This window comes from Marmota flaviventris, chromosome 9, assembly GCF_047511675.1.
Source record: "Marmota flaviventris isolate mMarFla1 chromosome 9, mMarFla1.hap1, whole genome shotgun sequence".
Taxonomy (NCBI): domain Eukaryota; kingdom Metazoa; phylum Chordata; class Mammalia; order Rodentia; family Sciuridae; genus Marmota; species Marmota flaviventris.
Genome location: NC_092506.1, coordinates 11,022,197 through 11,043,378, shown reverse-complemented (window position 1 = coordinate 11,043,378; position 21,182 = coordinate 11,022,197). Strand labels below are relative to the sequence as shown.

Here is a 21,182-nt window from a genome sequence, read left to right as displayed (position 1 = left end):
ACACCCGGCTCGGGAATGAGGTCTGCGAGGTTGCCCCTCGTCCAGCCAAGGTTCCTGTTTTAAAGACCTTGCCCAGCAACTTAGCAAAGCAGATGCTCCTCTGAAGGACAACCGAGTGATCTCACCCTTGGGAAGATGGGGCGGACAGACTGTGCAAAGATGCAAAAAGAACAAGTTTAATGGCAAAAATTAAAAACAAGTTCTGACCATAAGAAAATCCCAGGCTCACTGAAACGATGTCATCACAATCAGAATTGATGAATGAGTTAAGATGACGAGGATGTGAACTATATTGATGGGTAGAACATAATTCCCAGTGTAAAACGGAACCCAAAGGATTCACTGATGGCAACTATGTAATGAAGCCATGGGTGTTAAGAGAAGTCCTTGCTTAGGCCATTTCTCGTATTTAGAAAGTGCAATCAATAGACACTGGTGACTGACACTTTTTTTGTTAAAAATAATTTGGCAACTTTATTTAGAACCTTAAAAATATTCCCAGTGATTCCACATTTGGGGATATAGCTTATGGAGATTCTTTTCGGAAAGTGTTTATATACAAAATGTATTCCTGTAGTAGTATTTCTGTTAGAAAAAAACTGGAAATATCTTAAATGATCATCAATGGGGGATTAAACAGAAATTTGAAATAATGTCATGAGCTGGGCCTGGTGGCACATACCTATAATCTCAGCAACATGAGAGGCTGAGACAGGAGGATCACAGTTTGAGGGCAGCCTGGCAACTCAGTGAGACATTGTCTCAGTGTGAAACTTAAAAAGATAATAATAATAATGAAATAAAAATTAAAATGATATGATGAAATTTTGGCTTCAGAGATAACAACTCAATAGAAAAAACTAGAAGCAAATGATAATGGTGACTTTCTGGATGGGTGGAACAAGAGCATTTATATTTTCTTTAATATTTTCTGAAATTTTTATAGTGAGCATTGTATTATTTTTGTAGTGGGGGAGGATACTACTTGTGGAATGATTTCTTGATTAACCCCACCTACCCAGCCCCATTCACTAAGTGCTTTATTCAACATTAGTGGAAATGTTGTGACATGGCCTTGCCATGCCACTGGGGAAGACAGACAGGCAAGCCACTGAGAAATCAGTAGGACAGTTGCAAACAATTTCATCTTTCTGCCTTTCAGCATATAAGCAGTTTGTGTGCTGTGAATTTGCATTGTGTTTCTTTGCTTTTCCTGAGTTCCAGGTCAATGTCATGTATTTTGGTTGCCTCCCCAACAACTAGGTTGTCATCTTCCGGGGCAAGGACTGGATTGTGTTTAGCCCTACCAAATATACAGTCACGTGCTGCATAGCAATGTTTTGGTTGCTAACCGACCACAGTGGTCCCATAAGATTATATGACAGTGATGTCATCAGCTGAAAAATTCCTATCACCTGGCGAGGTTGTAACGTGGTAGTGCAACCATTACCGGTGCGTTTGTAGTGATGCTGGTGTACACAAACCTGTGCCTCCAGTCCTATAAAAATATACCACATACAGGCGTGTGCAGCACCTAATCACTGATGATGGTAATAAATGAGTTTGTTACTGGTATAATGTGTTTACTATGCTCTACCTTTTACCATTGTTTTAGAATATACTCCTACTTATAAAAAAAAAAAAACATTTCCTGTAAAGCAGCCACTGGGGTGTGTCAGCAGCAGTGTTTACCTGAGGGTCTTGATGATATCATTTACTCTCGTGCTTGGTTAAATTCCATGCCTGTCCATCATCCCTGGGAGCAGTAGGCCCTGCCATACATATATGCTATAGGCTAGGTGTCCAGTGGGCTGCATCCTCCAGGTTTGCGTAAGTACGCTCAAAAGGTATCCACACCACAGAACATTCCATGGAACTGCCTGATGACACATTTCTTGGAACCCATCCTTTCGCAAAGCAAAGCTGTAAAAGCAAAGTATCCTCGTCTGGAGTTCTGTGTGGAATCTCACATAAATTTGTTGACTGATGGTTTCAACCAGAAAAAAATACAGATCAGAAGGCACGCAGGCCCTTAGGTAAATGTCCCATTCCCTCTCATGTCCCTGCCCTCTTACATGGATGATCATTGCAAACTTAAAAAAAAAAACATTTCCAGGCCTGAGTGGGGGCCAATAGAAAAACCCTTTAAAACCTCCTGGGCTCTGCTGATCCTAAATTAACTAGCCTTATTCAGGGTCTGAATCATGTGCTTAATTCCAGGTTGGCTCTTGTGAATACTAATTGTTCTAGCTAAATTTGCTACCCAGTGAGCAGAGTAAGATGGGATTAAGACCCTAAGGTTGATTCTAATCAGGCCATATTTAAGTAGCATGGCTGCTAACGGCCATTGGGATCAGCTAATGCTATGGTTTGGATATGAGGTGTGTCCCCAAAACTGCTGTTGATGCGGGAATAGTCAGAGGTAATATGATTAGATTATGAGACCCGTAACCTAAGCAGTCCATCCTGGTCTGAATGACTGGGTGGTCACTGTAGGCGGTGGGGTGTGGCTGGAGGAGGTGGGTCTCTGGGGTATGCCCCAAGGGTTGATCTTCCTGCAGCCCCTCCCCCACCCTCCCTCTGCTTCCTTCCCCAGCCAGGAACTGGGCAGCCGTCCTCCCCTGGGCCTTTCCCTCGGGAAGCGCAGCCTCACCCCGGGCCAGAGCAGTGGAGTTGGCCATGAATGGACTGAGACCTCTGGAACCATGAGCCCCAAATAAGACTTTTCCTCTGCTAAGTTGTTCTTATCTGGTGTCTTGGTCATGGCGATTAAAATGCTAACTAAAACACGGGAGGAGATGGGTGTTCAGGTTTTGACAAAGAATCAACCACATAGTAGTTGTGCAGTGGACTGGGTCCCTTACAAAGTCAACAAGCATAAGAGGAAGGGTACTGGTTGGGTTCAGCCCTTCCTGCTCCTCTTCTCTGTGGTTCCTGTTTTAAAGGCCTTTAGAGACTACAGCCATTGCCACAGTGTCTGGGTTTCCATGAAATTAGGTGACTCATGGAGACCCATGCCCAGCACACAGTAGGCACTAGTAAAGTTAACTGAATTGGTCTTAATTTTTGTTGGGTTTTTTTTTCTTTTTTTTTTTTTTTTGTAGAGTTGGAGATGGAACTCAGCAACTCAGGAGGCTGAGGCAGGAGGATCACAAGTTCAAGGCCAGCCTCAGCAACTTAGCAAGACCCTATCTCAAAAACTATAAAGGACTGGGTAAGAGTAGCTCATTTGGACTAAACGGTCACTATGCGGCTTGTCTGTGATTGCTTTTTGACTTGGGACTTTCCACAAGAAAGAACAGACCCTGTTCTCCAAAGCCATGTCTAATGTTGGGTTTGTGACTTGGCCAAATAGAAAGCCACTAATCCCCCCAACAGTGGTTGGCCCAAGGGTCAGAAGTACAATCTGGAGCCCTGAGCTTGTCCTTGTTCCATGAAGCCAGGTTGAAGGAGCATCCTTCCTGCTAGAGGCACTTAGCAGGCACAGTCAGTCCTGTCTTCTGTCACATGAAGGAGGCGGCTCTGCATAAAAGAGAATTAGATCCCAGGGACAGAAGGGTAGAGTCAAGTAGGCAGTGCTGAGTTGTCACCTCCAGGCCTGCTCCGCTCCTGCAGTTCTTTACTTCTGACCTCCCTGGCTGCCTGAGCCAGTGCATTTCTTTCCCCCCCTTACACCAGTTAGGATTTCTTTTCTATTATTTGAAACCAAGCTGAGAGGCCAGGGTCCCTTCAGCTGACGTTGACAAGGGTACTGGTAGTGGAGTGCTCATCAGGAGCCAGTGTGAGACCTCCCACAGGAAGTGGAGTCCCTCAGCCGGCAGTGCCTAAGATGGAGTGGGGTGCCTTCTGGAAGGGGATTCCTGCACATTTCTACCCAGAAAGAAGAGTGGACTTTTGGACTTGGCTAAGTCTGCAAAAGCCATGATCATCCTGAAACAATAGCTGTGAAGACCACAAATGAACTTTTTACCTAGAGAGAGCCGTGGCAACCGGCACATAGGAGCCTCATGTTCAGAGAGCCTGTGTGTGCTTGTCACCTGCCTTGGCAGAGAACTTGTGCACACTGGCTGGAATTTTTCTTTTTTTCCCTTCACTTTCTCTTTAAAAACTGCACAATCTGAGCTTTGGAACATAGGCCGATTTTTCCAACTGAATTGCCATTCTTTTAAAACCCCCAATAAATGCCTTCTTTGCTACTACTCTCTGGGTGTTATTTCAGACTGGTTGACATTAAATGGTGTCAGAAGTGGGAAACAAAGTGACCCTCCATGGCTCTCTGGGGCCACCATGGACTTGAACACAGTACCTGCTAGGGCCTTTGTCTCACTTTCTCCCTGAGGACCCCAGATCTTGAATGAGTCCTCTGGTCCTCTGGACTCCTGAACCTCCCACCTTGGTTTGGGAGGCCTCCCCCCACTCTACCCCCATGCTGGATCTGTCCCAAATTATGTTTTTCCTTCTGTTCTGGTAAGTACTCACAGGTTCACAGAAGTCCTTCTGGTTACATATACTAAACTTTAAGTCCCTTGTCCTGTCAATTCCTTTTTTTTTTTTTTTTTTTTTTTTCAGTTCTAGATGGATACAATACCTTTATTTTATTTATATATTTTTAATGTAGTGCTGAGGGTTGAACCCAGGGCCTAACTCATGGTAGGCAAGCACTCCACTGCTGAGCCACAACCCCAGCCCTGTCCCATCAATTCTTGACTGAATGGACTGACTGTCCAAAGTAGCCTTGAATTGCAGTGGCCCCTCTGGAGTTGGTTTGACATCACCAAATTAGTTTTTCTCCACCAATGGAAGGACAAGGATCAAAAATCACACAGTACTCCTATTTCACTTGGTATTTGGAGGCATCTCTAAGAATCCAAAGTTGCTTTTCGAAAAGAAAATAATGCAAAGCTATCACAAAGACTGTCTAATCTAGAAAGTACATCTGAGGTCTCTGTAAAGGAAAATGCATCCATTTTGCAGGCTCCTTTAACCGTCCGCACTCCCTGTTCCACCATCTCACTAACCCACTGATCCCTCTACCTCTCCCCACCCTGTCCCCTACTTATTCAACCAGCCTTGTCTGAATTTCCCTTTTAAAGTTGATTCAAAGTACTCCCGTCATTCAAGCCCCTTTTCAAGTTAAGCCATTGAAGGAGGGCCTGAGATTCCCTGTCTATCCTCTTCTTCCTGGAGAAAAAACAGCTCAGAGCAGTGGCTAATGACTTCCCAGATCCCCCTGAGGATCCTGTTGCCAGTGCTAGGGAATTTACCTGAGTTACTAAAAACCTCTCCCGCCTGGATGTCCCATCCTGGATGCTCCAACCGTTGTGAGTTACTGCACGCGCTCGTTGGTGGGGGACGTGCCAAGACACGGGTGGGAAAGCCAACTGGCACACCTTATATGATTTTTCAAAGAGAAGGGCCACTACCTTGCCAGGAGCCACCAAGTTAATAAAAGGAGCTACATAAATAGATCCCTGAGGTCTTCCCCAAAGCTATTGACTGGGGCAAAAAAAAAAAGAAAGAAAGAAAGAAAGAAAATCTAGCAATGCACCGAGAAACCAGATGAACCAGTCTTCCAGGGCTGTGATAGACCCGAAGAGTCTGGAAACCATACTGTAGCCTGGAAAAGATAAACTCTGAGGCCTCCTGCTTTTTCAGTTCATCCTGTGCTCGGGGGCCAGAGTAAGACTTTGCACCTCAGTGAAGCCAAGTCAGCTTAACGGGGGGGCTGCCATGGATACTCCGGAGCAGGTCACCTGACTTGAACAACTCTGAAATGCTCATTGACACTGCTGAAAAGAAGGCCACACAAGTGCTGGACTTTCACTTCAGGCTGCTCAGGCTGTGAACGATCAGATGCAGCATCTGACAGACTCCAACTCAAGCTTCACCAAACTCAATCCCCCAGAGGAGCCTGCGACCACCACAAGAAAGCCAGTGGCTCGAGAGACGTAATGTAGCCTCCAAAAGCTGCGTCAACAGGACAAAGCACATTTTCCTGAAGGAAATTTCTTTCAGCTTAAACAAAAGAGGTGCTCCAAGGAGCCCAGGGAAACTTTTGTCTCTCTTCTTCCTAATACCCTGGGAGATGCCGAGATGTTTATTAAAAAGGAGATCACAAAGGTATTCATCAATACTGGTGCAACTCTAGCAGTTTTTAACCTGACCAATCTTATGGTTATTGTTCTTTGGAGTAATAATAAACCACAAATGGTTAGGATTTCAAATCAGCCAATGACCGTCAATAAGTCTCTCCCTGTTGCCTCCTAGCTAGGGTTCAATCAAGGCCCTCACCAGCTTCTTTTTTTCTTTTTGTTTTGCAAACTGGGGATTTTTATTTATTTATGCTAGATATGTGCCGTACCATCACCAGTTTCTTTTAGTGTATCTTCTACCCATTTACTAGGTTGAGATTTCCTGGAACCCCATAAGGCACGTAATCTCTTTCTTCCAAGATCCGGAAATACAGTTAACCCTAGATAATTCTAGACACTGTACCATTTGAAATTTCAATCCCCATATATTTTTTTTTATTACAACCGACCTCAAACACAGATGATGTCAACACAATCTTGGAATCCATTCTAGTCTGCTGATCAGAAAATTTCCATTAATATTGGAGACATTCATTCAACTCCCCCAACTAAAATATAGATACATAAAAACAAAAAGCTTTGACTCTGCTAGGGACTAAACCCACAACTGAAGATTATCTTAAGCGAGGACTGATCATCCTATGTTCCAGCCCAATAATATTCCTATCCCACCAGTGGGCAAACCCAATATTCAAGGGCAGCAATGTGTCAAGGATTTAAAGGGACTTAATAAAATTGTAATTTCTAGACATGTGGTCATGCCTGACACTCACACTTTAATATCTGTCATACCAACTGATGGTAAGATCTTGACAGCCTTTGACCTTTGTAGTGCTTTCTTAAAGTATGCTTGTCGATCCTGCCAACTAGGTGATACCCCTTCACTGGGGTAGAATAACTGTACACCTGCGCAATGATGCATTAGTGTAGACAGAGCCCTACTTATCTGTCTCAGAAGCTAAAGGCAGACTGGAGACGAGGACGTCCCCTACCACTCCACTTACACAATATGTTGATGGCCTCTGTGTTCTTTATCCTCACATGAGGTATTTACAACTGTCCAAGGTATCAGCTACTAAACCACGAGGTCTCTAGGGAGAAATTTCATTTCTCGCTTCCCTAAGTTAAATATTTAGACCATTGGATTTCAGAACATGGTCTCTCGCTTGATCTTCAGAGAATAAAAGGGATCCTTTCTTTCCTGGCATCAGCAAACAAAAGACAGTTTATGAGGATTTTTATGGTTGGCAGGATATTGCCAACAGTGGACTCCCAGTGTCACTGCCGTAGCACCAGCTCTGTGTGCATTCCTTCGGGGTGACTGACCTGACCCCTGACTATGTGCAGAGGGAATGGAAACTTCCTTTAAACAAATCAAGACCAGTTTCTGTGATCTTATCTTTAACTTCTTCTTTGTTTTTCCCATGAACAAGATGGAAATGCCCTCGGTGTACTAAGCGCAACCCATGGAGATTACCATAGACCTACTGGGTTTTGAGACAGATAGGGTTTTTAGAGCCCACAGTTAGGCCTGTAGCTAAAGGCTCACCTCCTGATGTAAGCGCAGTTGCAGCTGCTGCTAATCCACTACAAGCAGTCACAGAATTATAGGGTCCCCTGGAACCTGGACCTCTCCCCCTGAACCTCTTCTCAACTCCGGCCACACTCGGCATCTGTCCACAAATAAGACTCTTACTATCACCTTCTAATGTGACTGCTGCTTGTTGTAATTCTCCAACTCCTGCCACTCTGCTTCCTGTCCCTAGTGATCAAGTTCCCATGACTGTTTAACCTTGACTGACGGCAGACTCATGCCTTGAAAACGCAGAACCTGGGTTGGGGGCTGTAGCCTAGCGTGTGGGTTCGATCCTTAGCGCCACTAAATAAGTAAATAAAACTAACAAAATAGAGGCATGCTGTCTGTCTACAACTACAAAAAGAGTCTTTAAAAACATGCAGAAACTGTCAGGTTTACCAGTCTTGTTTTGTGGTACTGGAGATCAAACTGAAGGGCACTTTGTACTGAGGCATCTATGTCTGTCTGTCTGTCTATGTCTATCTATTTAATTTTAAATTTTGAGACGTGGTCCCATTAAGTTGCCCAGGCTGGACTTGAACTTGCAGTCCTCCTGCCTCAGCCTCCGAAGTAGCTGGGATTACAGGGATGCACCATGATGCCTGGCGACTGATAGGTCTTACTTAGTTGAAGGAGGACAGAAGAGACACATGGCGGATATGTCACCTTCTCATTGATAGAGGTCATGGAACATGGCCCTATACTTTTAGCCACATCTGCCCAGCTGGCGGAACCGTTTGCTCTAATAAGAGCTTGTGACATATCAAAGGGGGAAACAACTAACGTTTATACCCATAGCAGCTATGCTTTTGAAGAAGAACATTTTTTTTTTTTTAGCACATGATTCTTTTTTTTTTTTTTTTTTTTTTTTGCCATGCTCCGAAAACAGGATTTTTGGCTCCTTCAGGTGAGAAAACAAAAAAATAAATAAATATCACTTATGTCACAGAATTGTTAGATTCCATATGAAAACCTGAATCATTAGCCCTCATCCAAATTTTTGGATACTCAGTAGTGGTTACCAAAGAAAGGAAGGGCAAACGTCACACTGGTGCTGTGAGCTGAGTACAGCGGCGCACACCTGTGATCCCAGAACTTTGGGAGGCTGAGGCAGGAAGATGGCAAGTCTGAGGCCAGCCTCAGCAACCTGGCAAGACCCCATCACAAAATAAAAAGTAGAAAAGGGCTGGGGATGTAGTTCAGTGATAGAGCACCCAGGTTCAGTCCCCAGTGGCACCATATAAGGAAAAAAAAAAATAAAGGCTGATGCTGTGGCTAATATTTAATTATTAGCCACTCTTTTTTGATTCCTTATATCCCTTCCCTCTCAATATCATTTCCTTCTCTATAGTCTACACTAAAACTCTGAAAGATGAAATATCTGAAGCTGGGGCTCAGCGGTACAGCGCTCGCCTAACACGCGCGAGGCCCTGGGTTCAATCCTCAGCACCAAGTAAAAATAAAGAAATAAAATAAAGGTATTGTGTTCATCTACAACTAAAAAAAATTAAAAGATAAAGATATTGTATCCAACTACAACTAAAAAATAAATATTAAAAAAAAAAATCTGAAGCCAAACAGTTGGCTACTAAATAGGAGATGTCAAAATGGCAATCACAAGGATATTTCCTTGATCCTAAAACCAACTTGTGGACCAAATAAGATACCTTTTTCTGTTACTGTTACAAAACACCTGAGATAATCAACTTAAAAAGAGAAAAGGCTTATTTTGGAAATCATCCTTGTATTTTTTTTTTTAATATTTATTTTTTAGTTGTAGTTGGATGCCATACCTTTATTTATTTTTATGTGGTGCTGAGAATGGAACCCAGGGCCTCGCACATGCTAGGCGAATGCTCTACCGCTGAGCCACAGCCCCAGCCCCGAGAAAAGGCTTATTTGGGATCACAGTTGAGTCGATGGTTGGTTGGCCCCATGGCTTTTGAGCCTGTGTGAGGAGTGCTTGGTGGGGGAAGCCCGTTCACCTCCTGGCTGAGAAGAAGAGAGAGAAGAAGAGGTGGCTGAGGTCCCAATGTCCTGGCCAAGAACATGTCTCTAATGACCTGAAGACCTCCCACTAGGCCCCACCTCTTAAGTGTATTATTGGGATTGATTCGCAGATTTATCAGAGATGTCAGGTTTGCCTAAAACATGACCTAGAAAATCAATCAGTATCTCGCTGGGCCACGTTCCCGTGCCTTCTAGACATTTGGAGTTACAGCACTCGGATTTCAGCCAGTTACCGTCATCCCAAGGCTAAAGGTTTGGTAACTGTTTGCACATTTTCTCACTGGGTTGAAGTGTTTTCTTGCCACAGAGCCATTGCCTCAGTGCCAAGTAGGATATTGCTTTGTTTAAGTCAGTTTTTTGTCACTGTGACCAAAAAACCTGACAAGAAAAGTTTAAAGGAGGTAGGTGGCCGAGGCCGTGGCTCTGGGCTTGAGGTGAGGAGGAAGGCAGCTCAGCACAGGCAATCAGGGAGCAGAGAGAGCTCCAGTCACCGGTGACAAAAGCACAAGCCACAAAGGCACACTCCCAGTGATCCACCTCCTGCAGCTGCATCCTACCTGCCTGCAGTTACAACCCGGGTAATCCCGATCAGTAGATTAATCTCCTGATTAGGTCACAGCTCTCCTAACCTAATGACTTCACCTCTGAACTTTCTTGCACTTGTGAGCCTTTAGGGGACACCTCTTATCTAAATCATAACATTATTGCAATGAACCATCCCCAGCTGGAGAGTCAAATCCTCTGCACCACAGAGCAACCAAGGAACTCATTTCACAGAACAAATTATCCAATCCATATATAAAGTTTGGCCCTTTCTTCCCCATTTTAATGACACCTACCACACTCAGCCCTCTGTCCTGGTGGAATGAATCAATGGGATAATTAAGATACAGTTTGCAAAAATGGTGGAATCTTTCCAACGGCTTGACACATGGACCCGCCATTGTGGTGTTCAACGTTAGATTCCCCCTCCCCCCTTTAGAAAGTATAAACTGTCTCCCTGGGAAATGGTTAGTGGCTAGCCAGTGAGACTCAATTAAAGGTTTTATGAGCCAGCTTTAATTAAAGGTAACAGACTAACTTACCATAAGGAATGAGCTCAGGCTTAAAAAACACAGGCTTAGCAGGAAAATCTTTGCACAGCACATCCCTGGGAGATGAAGAGCCACCCGCAAGGGACTTACAATCTGGAGATTCTGCCTTTTAGAAAATACACCTTCGTTAAGGAGGCTTTGCAGTCAAGATAGGAAGGACCCTACCAGGTGTCACTAGTGTGCTGTGCCACACTGCACGGCATTGACTTGTGGATTCATGTTTATCGTTTTGAAAAGACCTTCATTCCTGAAAGCCTGTCAGAACCAAATCTAGAGACCTAAAGGTTAAGCTGACCAAGACAAATCAACTCCCAGAAAAAGAAACCAACTTGGGGTGCCCGGGTCAAAGCAGGTGACCGTTATGTGGCCAGTGTTTCCCAAGACACGGGACAGGGTGTGGGTACAATGAGAGATCTTGAAATCACTGTCATTCTTGCCTGAGCTGCAACCAATCCTCTTTCGGCTGTTTTCCCTCTGGTCTACGCCCCAGCGTTCCAGTCTGCTTCCCACAGGAGACCAGCAGACCCCTAAAACACCAGTCACTCTAAACATTTTCACGTGTTGTTTTACACTTATGCCACTACTTCATGCTTCTTGCCCTGTTAAAGTCTGTTCGAATGATTAACTGGTGTTTTGGTAATGCTGCAAGAGGTATTTCCTCTTACTAATTGTCTCTGCAATGTGGACGCTTCCTGGCATCAAAACACTTTGGTCTAAGTCTTTCAGTCCCTTGGCCAAAGTGGGGAACCGGTCTCATTGCTGGAAATGTTATGAACAACCTAAAAAAAAAGGATCTGGGTGATCATTAAGCCCAATTATTATCCCAGGCTATGATTTTTGCCAATATGAAAACTTTCATCACAAACCAGGCAGCCCCTACTTCTCTCACCTTTAGAGTAAAACATTTTTACATTTTTTTTCTTCTCAGTACTGTGGATTGAACCCGGGGCACTCTACCACTGAGCTGCATCCTCAGTCTTTTTTATTTTTTTTTTATTTTGAGACAGAGTCTCACTAAGTTGCTGAGGCTGGCCTCAAACTTGCAATCCACCTGCCTCAGCCTCCCTAGCTGTTGGGATTATAGGCATGCTCCACTGCACCTGGCTATAAAACCACTTTTTAAAGGTGGCTCCTCCCTTTTTTGGGTTCACCCCATACCAAACTTGATCCTGTTCCACAGGAAGTCCCTCTGCCTTGTGCTACTGGTCACCTCAAGCCTGCCACTCTGCTCCTGATTCAGTACTTACCTCCGCACACAGTCTGGATGCAAGACCACTGGGTTTTAATGAAACCCTCCACCCTACAGCCACTCCTTTGGGTGAATGCTGTCAAATTCTGAATCCTGGCTTGACTCTGTAGTCCCCTCTGTTCCCACCAGTGACTCCATAAGTAGTCACACCGGCAGAGATCCCTTGTGCTCCCCTGTTTGTGTTTTTATATGTTATCCGGAAGGGAAACCATGGGTATTCATTTGATGGTGTGGATGGTTGGAGACTTACTAGATGATGCTTCCTAGGGACCTATCTACCCCTTTTACAACCTTGTAAATGGTTACCAGCCCCAAACTAAATCACCTTCAAGGGCCCAAAATGTCCTTTACACCACAGAAAACCATTCTTGTGAAAATCCCTCTGACTATGGGGAGAGAGTGATGGGCACACTCAAGGATGTGAGTTACCCAGAGGGGTCAGCTGCAGCGGGTGGGCAAGGTTTGGCAGAATGTTAAGATCATGGCCAGGAACTGCCCCTGTTTGGAATGATGTATAATAATCTCTCTCCAGGTGTTAACAGAATTGCCTGATCTCCTGCCAGAGCCACTAGGGCCCACAAAGGTCTTTAGATTTCTATTCCCTGTGCTGTCCTCAGTAATTACTCAGAACTTGATTATTTGTTACCAGCCCAAGGAGGAGTATGTGTACTGCCAAGCCTCTTGTGTCTGTGTAAATACCCCTACTCAGGTAGAATCAGAGACTTCTAAAATATTGCCGTTAGCTAAATCTCTAAGAGGAATTCCTTCTACCAGTTTTCCTGGTTGGTTTGACTTTATGTTTTCTGATTTATTCAGCTAGCTTCCCTGAAAGTCTACCCAGGTCCGGATTTCAAATTATCCTAGTAATCAGAGTATCGATTGTTGCTTTATTTGTTCCACCCAGGTCCTTCTTGGTTTTTCCCGTGGCTGCAGAGCTACCGATCACACATTAATTATGGTGGCCTAGGGAACTACTCCGGTGGGCCCCTTCTGTGACACTTTACACCGCCACCTCTTATGACGTTTGACTAGACCAGACCGACTCCCTCTGTGGCTCAAATGGGCCCTTTAGCTCCTTTACTCCGGCTCTTGGTCATGGTTCCATTTGGGATATAACTTTCTACATGGGACACGACTCCTGAGATCCCCAAAACCTCAGCTCCCAGCGGTTTCAACCAAAGTGCTGATCCGTGATGCTCCCTAAGGTAAGATCTAAATCAAAAAGTGGGAAAGAGAAACATCATGAGGAAAATGGAGTCATACAGTCGGGGACGCCTGCCGTGCTGTCCGGAGTAATTCTTGGGAGGGCTTCGTGCACGTCTCTACCCAGAATGAAAAAGAGTGAACTTTTGAACGAGGCTAAGTCTCCAAAAGCCATAAACACCATGAACTTCTCACCTAAAGGTAGCCCCGGCCCCTGAACCTGTGTAACCGAGTGTTCTGATGGCCTCGGCACCAGCCACCTTCTTTGGCAAACAACAGGCGCTAACTGCTTGGAAATTCTTCTTTTTCACTTCCCCTTCCCTCTAAACACCCCGTACGGTCTTTGTGTTCTTGGGAACAGTCTGGTTTTTCTGACCAGGTTGGGTTCTCCGAATCGCAGTTCTTTTTAAACTCCAATTGACGTCTTTGCTCCAGGGCTCTCTTGGTTTTACTTCAGATCCGATGGCCCAGGCGATATGCTAAAGGCCTTATTTACTTATTATGAACTTATTTACTGCACGGAAACTATAGTCCCAATCCAGAAAGGCAAAATCTGGGACCCTGGAAAAGTGAAACCCTGTCTTTTCTGAGAACCAAAGAGATCAGAACTTTTATAAAAGGTCACCAACAGATTCTGCCCATTGGAGGGTATCTAAGTGGCCGAGGACCCCAGACTGCGGCCCTCCCCTATTCTACAGAGGAGGAGCTGCTCCCTCCTGGCCTCTTTCTTGCTGAATGAGTCCTCTTCCCATCAGTGAGTCCAATGACAGTGTGCATTGAGTTTTAAAAGAAAGACCCCCAAACAAGGGGGCCAGTATACATAAAAGGATGCTCAAACTCTGTCCCATAATTTTTTAAAATGTCACATTTCCACCTCTTGTGTCGGCAAAATTGGGGGTTTGCTATAGACATGGCAACATCTGGAAAAACAGATCATGGCAGGGCAGATTAGAGCATGCTTTTAGAGAGCACGTGGCCATCTATCCCCAGCTTAGGACACGTGTGTTCAAAGGTGTTGACCTAGTGCCGAGCACTCAGAGGAGCTCTAAGGTTCTTTCCAATTCTCTTAATCATAGATTCAAACGCCTCTGGCTAATTTGATCGTATCAATTGCCTTGGAAGTGCAAAAGTCACCTGGCTTCTGCCGAGCATGCTTACATGTGCCCACCACTGCCTCTCGTTGGGGATTAGCCACCCAGGCTGAGTCTTTCATACCTGTTAGGTAAATAAGGATAACCACATATTACTGTCAGGCCCCATTCATATCTCACTTCTCCAGCTGTTGCCTTGCCGCAGCCCGGCTGGCTGGGCAAAATAACCGGGGGGTGACGAACAACTTGTGTACGTTGATACAGCAGGAGTGGGAGCCGTTTATTGCAGGACAGGAGCAGTATTTATACATTCCACACAGCTTATCTAATTAGCATAAACTAGATACATCAGTCAACCAATAAGGAATCTCCACACTTAATGGCTCGCTTTTGTTACTTCTCAAACCACTCCCTCTGGCATTTTGCCAGGCACCATCCAGACTTGTTTACGAACTCTAACATTCCCCTGGCAAAATGCTAGGTGTTATTTTGACTTGTTTACAGACTCTAACATTGCCTTGCCAAGTCATTTACCCATTAGCTAAAGATAAGGTGCATGTTTAAATTTGATGAGTTTTAAAATACTTATTAGAGTCAAAAGACCAGAGACAAGTATTCTATAACTAAAATTTTTAAACAACCCAAAGCAGCGTGTTCTCTTTTCCCGTTTTCCCGATCTTATCCACACACTCTGAAGTCAGCTGTGGCTAGAAATACAAGTAAGCTGGGCTCCAGAGAGGACGGTGAAAGGGGAAATGGAAGTTTTTTTTTTTTGAAACAGGTTTATATTTATTAATATTGGAACCAAACTAGCATTTGTAGAAGAAAAATGATTGATGCATTAGCATCCATACAAGGTAGAGTTACAGGAAATAATTTTTCCCCAGATGATTTACAACTTTGTTATACAGAGACAGATGTTTTTGTAGTAAAAATATTTCATATCTGGAAATGAGTGTTACAAATGCTATTTTTTCCCTTCAACTGCTTCACAAGTTTCATGGTACAAATATGGTTGAATATTGTACTTGTCCAATTAATGGCATGAGTTCTATCTTTTTTTTTTTTTTTTTTTTTTTTACCAAGAAGTCTAATATCATCTGTTTGGGAAGGTTTTAAACTGTCTATCAGACTCCTACTTCCCCACTTCGTAAGGAAGCACATAGTCTTTTCTTCCTGGAATATACTGGAAAGATTCAGGATTGAAGATCCTGGGCAGAAGTCTACTGTTTGAAAATGTGTCTCTTGGTTATTTCTTTCTGCCAGTTTATCTGCCAAAGAAATTACTGGAAAATCCACTGTACACCGTTGAAGTGTAGTGTGTCGCCTCCCTCCCTCCTTCCCTCCTTCCTTCCTTCCCTTCCTCCCTCCCTGTACCTTTCTCTGTCCTTCCCTCCCTCTGTCCCTCCCTCTATCTCTCTGCTTCCTGGCTACCATGAGCTGAGCTCTCCTCTGCCACACCTTCTGCCATGATGTTCTGCCTCACCTCGAACCCAGAGCTACGGAGTCACCTCAGACCCTGACCACGGACTAAATCTCTGAAACCTGTTAGGAATTCCAACATTACTTTTTAGATTTTATAACAGAAGGATACTTACAAATACTGGACTCTAGGAACATGTTGTATAACATGGCTCCCAGACTCAAGAGCAAGATGCATTTCCGTGAGCTTTCAGAAGATGTTCTGGTTGTCCTGCCTACAGACGCCCTTCTCTCTGACTCATCTCTGCCGAACCTGTGAGAGGAACTCACCTGGGGCCAGCACCTTTAATCCACCCACAGCTTTTCTCTCAAACTGTGCTGACAAAAGAAACACTTCACATCCTTGTGCCAAACCTAGGGGTGGTAGAAGAGGCCACGGGTGACAGAGAACTAGTAGAAGTTACACACACACACACACACACACACACACACACGGACCCAGAACGCAAACAAAACTACTCTCCAAAGCACTTGGCTACCACCATTAATTTATGGAAGGCAGAAAAACATTTCTCCAGGGACTAAGTTAATGCGCTCTTGAAAAGTGGATAATAAGGAAGAAATAAATATTTATGGAGTGTCTGGGAGTGCCAGGGACTGCTGGAGCTCTCCCCTCTGTGAACGGAGAAGCAGGCAAGTTGACTGCGAGGCAGAGTAAGTGACAGAATCAGGCAGGTATGGCTTACTGGGCAAGGGGCCTGAGTGCCTCAGTGTTCTTTTCTGTAAGCAGGGATAACAGCAGTCTGTGTTGAAAGATCCTTGTAAGAATTAAGTAAGATGAGACATGCAGATGGCCTTGCTCCATACCTGGCTTACACTACACACTCAATACATGTCAGCTGTCATTTTTATGTTGTTTTACTTAGTCTTCACAAAATCCCTCTGAAATTTGGCAATATTAGCACTATTTTATAAGGAAATCGAAGTTACACACACACACACACACACACACACACACAGTGTAATGTGTCTATCTAGGAAAACCACTGAATAATTTACCTTGTCTGTGAACATAAAATAACTGTTTGAAAATTGCAATGAAGAATTAAAACCTTGAATTTTCAGTGAAATATGAATGCTAAAATCTATTGGGGCCAAAAAATAACATTTGGCAATAGCTATCAAATTATGAAAGGCATATATCTATTGATCCAGGAATTCCAGAGCTATTACTTATACAAAATGCAAATAAATGTTCCAGAATGCTCATTATTTTATTGTTTATGCTAATTAAGAATATTGAATAATAATAACTAACATTTTTTGAGTCCCAGGAACAGTTCTAAGCATTTTACATACAGTATCTCATGTACTTCATAGAGCAACTCTAGGATATGGTTGTTATTATATGCCCATCTGCAAGTGGAGAGAATAGCCAGTAACTTCCTCCAAAAACCACAGCCAATAAGTGGCAGAACTGGGAATACAAGCCAGAGCTGCACACAACCATTGTGCTATATCATCATTTAGAACAATCTAGATGTCCATCAAATTAGGAGACAAGTTATTACATAAACATGGTTTTTGAAATTCAACCATTTCTTGACACTCTCACCATAAACAATTACACACTGGACAAAATGTATGAAGCAACTGTTTTTGAACACTGTGTAATAGTCAGTGCAAGGTTGTGAACCCCAACAGAAAGGAAATATGCAAAGTGAACCCCGTTATCTCCCTGACTTTTTGCTTGAGTGTACTTTCTGATGGTTTAATGAGATGGAATCCTGGTACAGAATAGAGGACACAGAAACCAATCCACAAAACTACAACTATCTTATATTTGATAAAGGGGCTAAAAGCATGCAATGGAGGAAGGATAGCATCTTCAACAAATGGTGCTGGGAAAACTGGAAATCCCTATGCAACAAAATGAAACTGAATCTCTTTCTCTCGCCATGCACAAAAGTTAATTATTCAAAATGGATCAAGGAGCTTGATATCAAATCAGAGACACGCCGTCTGATAGAAGAAAAAGTTGGCTACGATCTACATACTGTGGGGTCGGGCTCCAAATTCCTCAATAGGACACCCATAGCACAAAAGTTAATAACTAGAATCAACAAATGGGACTTACTCAAACTAAAAAGTTTTTTCTCAGCAAAAGAAACAATAAGAGAGGTAAATAGAGAGCCTACATCCTGGGAACAAATCTTTACTCCTCACACTTCAGATAGAGCCCTAATATCCAGAGTATACAAAGAACTCAAAAAATTAGACAATAAGAGAACAAACAACCCAATCAACAAATGGGCCAAGGACCTGAACAGACACTTCTCAGAGGAGGACATACAATCAATCAACAAGTACATGAAAAAATGCTCACCATCTCTAGCAGTCAGAGAAATGCAAATCAAAACCACCCTAAGATACCATCTCACTCCAGTTAGATTAGCAGCCATTATGAAGTCAAACAACAACAAGTGCTGGCGAGGATGTGGGGAAAAGGGTACACTTGTACATTGCTGGTGGGACTGCAAATTGGTGCAGCCAATTTGGAAAGCAGTATGGAGATTTCTTGGAAAGCCGGGAATGGAGCCACCATTTGACCCAGCTATTCCCCTTCTCAGTCTATTCCCTAAAGACCTAAAAAGAGCATGCTACAGGGACACTGCTACATCGATGTTCATAGCAGCACAATTCACAATAGCAAGACTGTGGAACCAACCTAGATGCCCTTCAATAGATGAATGGATAAAAAAAATGTGGCATTTATACACAATGGAGTACTACTCTGCATTAAAAAAATGACAAAATCATAGAATTTACAGGGAAATGGATGGCATTAGAGCAGATTATGCTAAGTGAAACTAGCCAATCCCTAAAAAACAAATGCCAAATGTCTTCTTTGATATAAGAAGAGTAACTAAGAACAGAGTAGGGTCGAAGAGCATGAGAAGAAGATTAACATTAAACAGGGATGAGAGGTGGGAGGGAAAGGGAGAGAGAAGGGAAATTGCATGGAAATGGAAGGAGACCCTCAGAGTTATACAAAAGTACATACAAGAGGAAGTGAGGGGAAAGGGAAAAATAATACAAGGGGGACAAATGAATGTTAGTAGAGGGGGCAGAGAGAGAAGAGGGGAGGGGAGGGGAGGGGAGGGGGGATAGTAGAGGATAGGAAAGGCAGCAGAACACAACAGACACTAGTATGGCAATATGTAAATCAATGGATGTGTAACTGATGTGATTCTGCAATCTGTATATGGGGTAAAAATGGGAGCTCATAACCCACTTGAATCAAAGTGTGAAATATGATATATCAAGAACTATGTAATGTTTTTGAACAACCAACAATAAAAAATTAAAAAAAAAAATAAGATGGAATCCAAGCAGAACATAGCATAGATCAACATTTGCAGCTGCCAAGGCATCACGTGGGTCAGTGTCCTAGAAAGGAATGTGTGCAGAGACGGAGCTCCAGAAATCTGCACCGGGATCTCCTGGAGTCTTTAGCCAAATACTGAAGACTTAACCATGTGCAGGGCAAGACTCCACAAGCCTGGCAGATAATTGCCGCTGGGTCTGGTAGTGCTGGGAGATATAGGAGTTCCCATTAGTTAGAATCAAGGACCCCATTAACTACTCTGAACATTCAATTGAGACCCCAGAAAAACACTCCTAAGGAATGGGGCTACTATAGCCCTAAACTATGTGCCACTTTCCGATGAAGTTTAAAAATAAGGTTGCAAGAATCAAGCTTATCTAGCAAATTACTGTCTGTTTGAACAAAACACAACATTTTTTAAAGGAAGGCACGAAATCTTGACAATTAAAAAATTTAGCATTCACAATGCCCAGCATAAAATGTAAAATTGCTAGGCATGACCAAAATTAGAAAAATGTGACTCAAAACCAGGTTAAATACAAAACAACAGGAATTGACCCCTAGATAACAAAGATGTTAGTTAGAGCAGACAGGAACTTAACAACTATTATAAATATATGTAAGGATTTAAAGGAAACTATTAACAGTAGATGAAAAAAAATCCCTTTAGTGAGATATGAAAAAAAAAAAAATCACTCAAGAAAAAGAAACAATAAAAAGTAATTAAGTGGCTATTCTTCTTAGAACTGAAAAATATCACATTTGAAATAAAATTCAATTTTCATCCTGAGATCTAAAATCATAAATAAAATTCATGGGTAGGATTTCATCGTAGGTTGAAAACTACAGAAAGAGAGATCGATGAACTTGAAGAAAGGAACAGAAATTTCCCAGAGTGACATTCACGGAGAGGAAAAAAGCTAAAAACAAGAACAGTGACCACTGAACAGTATCAAGTATTTTAACACGTGTATAACGGCAATCTCAGAATGAGGGGAGAGAAAGGTTGGAGTAGAAAAAAGTTTACAGCAATAGTGGCCATTTTCCAAATGAGATGAAAAATATCAATTTACTCAGTGAACCCCCAAGCAGGAAAACAAAACAAAACACTTATAGAAGCATGATAGTCAAATTGCTGAACATAAAAAATAAAGAGAAAAATCTTAAAAAATGACTTCAGAAGAAAAGACCCAGGGAGAAGAATGACAGTAAGATTGATCACTTACCTAATCCTGTTAAGGTGGAGATTGCAATAAATCACCGAGTCGATCTTAAAGCAGGAGATGGAAACTGTTCACCAGTTGGCCGTCCGGATCCACCAGCTGGTGGGCCAAGGGGCAGGCTGCAAGTCCACACCCTTTGACCCCCTCCTGGGGGTTGAGTGCACCTTTTGTAGTCCAAAACCATATTAGTCATAAGTGGCTGCTGCTATGACTCAAAACCATTAAAAGAACATCCGGAGATCTAAAATCATAAGCAGAAAGGGAGTGGGTCAAAATGTCCCTAGTTGAGTACAAGTTAAAGAATGGTCACTAACATCTAGACAATCAATCTCTGACAGGATACATTGTCCAAGGAAAATGGGAACCAAAGAGAGAACAATTTTACATTGTAGAAGAGTTGTCATTTTGTGTTGCCAAACATGCTAAGCTAAGCAACTGTTGATGGGTACAGAGGCGGGGCTTTCCCATGGGAGAAGCATTTCTTATATGACATGGAGTCTCCGGCCAAAAATGGAGTCTGTTTGGTCATTGCCCAGATAGCCTGGCGCTAACAATCCCAGCAACTCAGGAGGCTGAGGCAGGAGGATTACAAAGTCAAGGCCAACCTTAGCAACTTATCAAGACCTTGTCCCAAAATAAAAAGGGCTGGGGATGTAGCTCAGTGGTTAAAACACCCTTGGGTACAATCTCTAGTCCTGGAAAAAAAAAAAAATTACCAAATTTTTCATCAAAAATAATGCTAGACAGAAGGCAATGAAAAATCTTTACAATGTTCAAATGGGGTGGGAATCCTGTCAACCTAGGAGTCTGTATTTAATGAAAACATTCTTAAAA

The 21,182-nt window shown here is 43.1% G+C and overlaps 1 protein-coding gene across 1 annotated transcript in view; it reads right to left on the bottom strand.

Annotated features, from left to right (window-relative positions):
* Fads1 (fatty acid desaturase 1) overlaps nt 1-20,425 on the bottom strand; it is a 46,440-nt gene extending 26,015 nt beyond the window's left edge. Inside the window, exon 1 of the mRNA XM_071616114.1 lies at nt 20,352-20,425. The gene's annotated coding sequence lies outside the window, so the exon portion shown is untranslated. The remainder of the gene's footprint in view (nt 1-20,351) is intronic.
* Nucleotides 20,426-21,182: the final 757 nt, after the last annotated feature.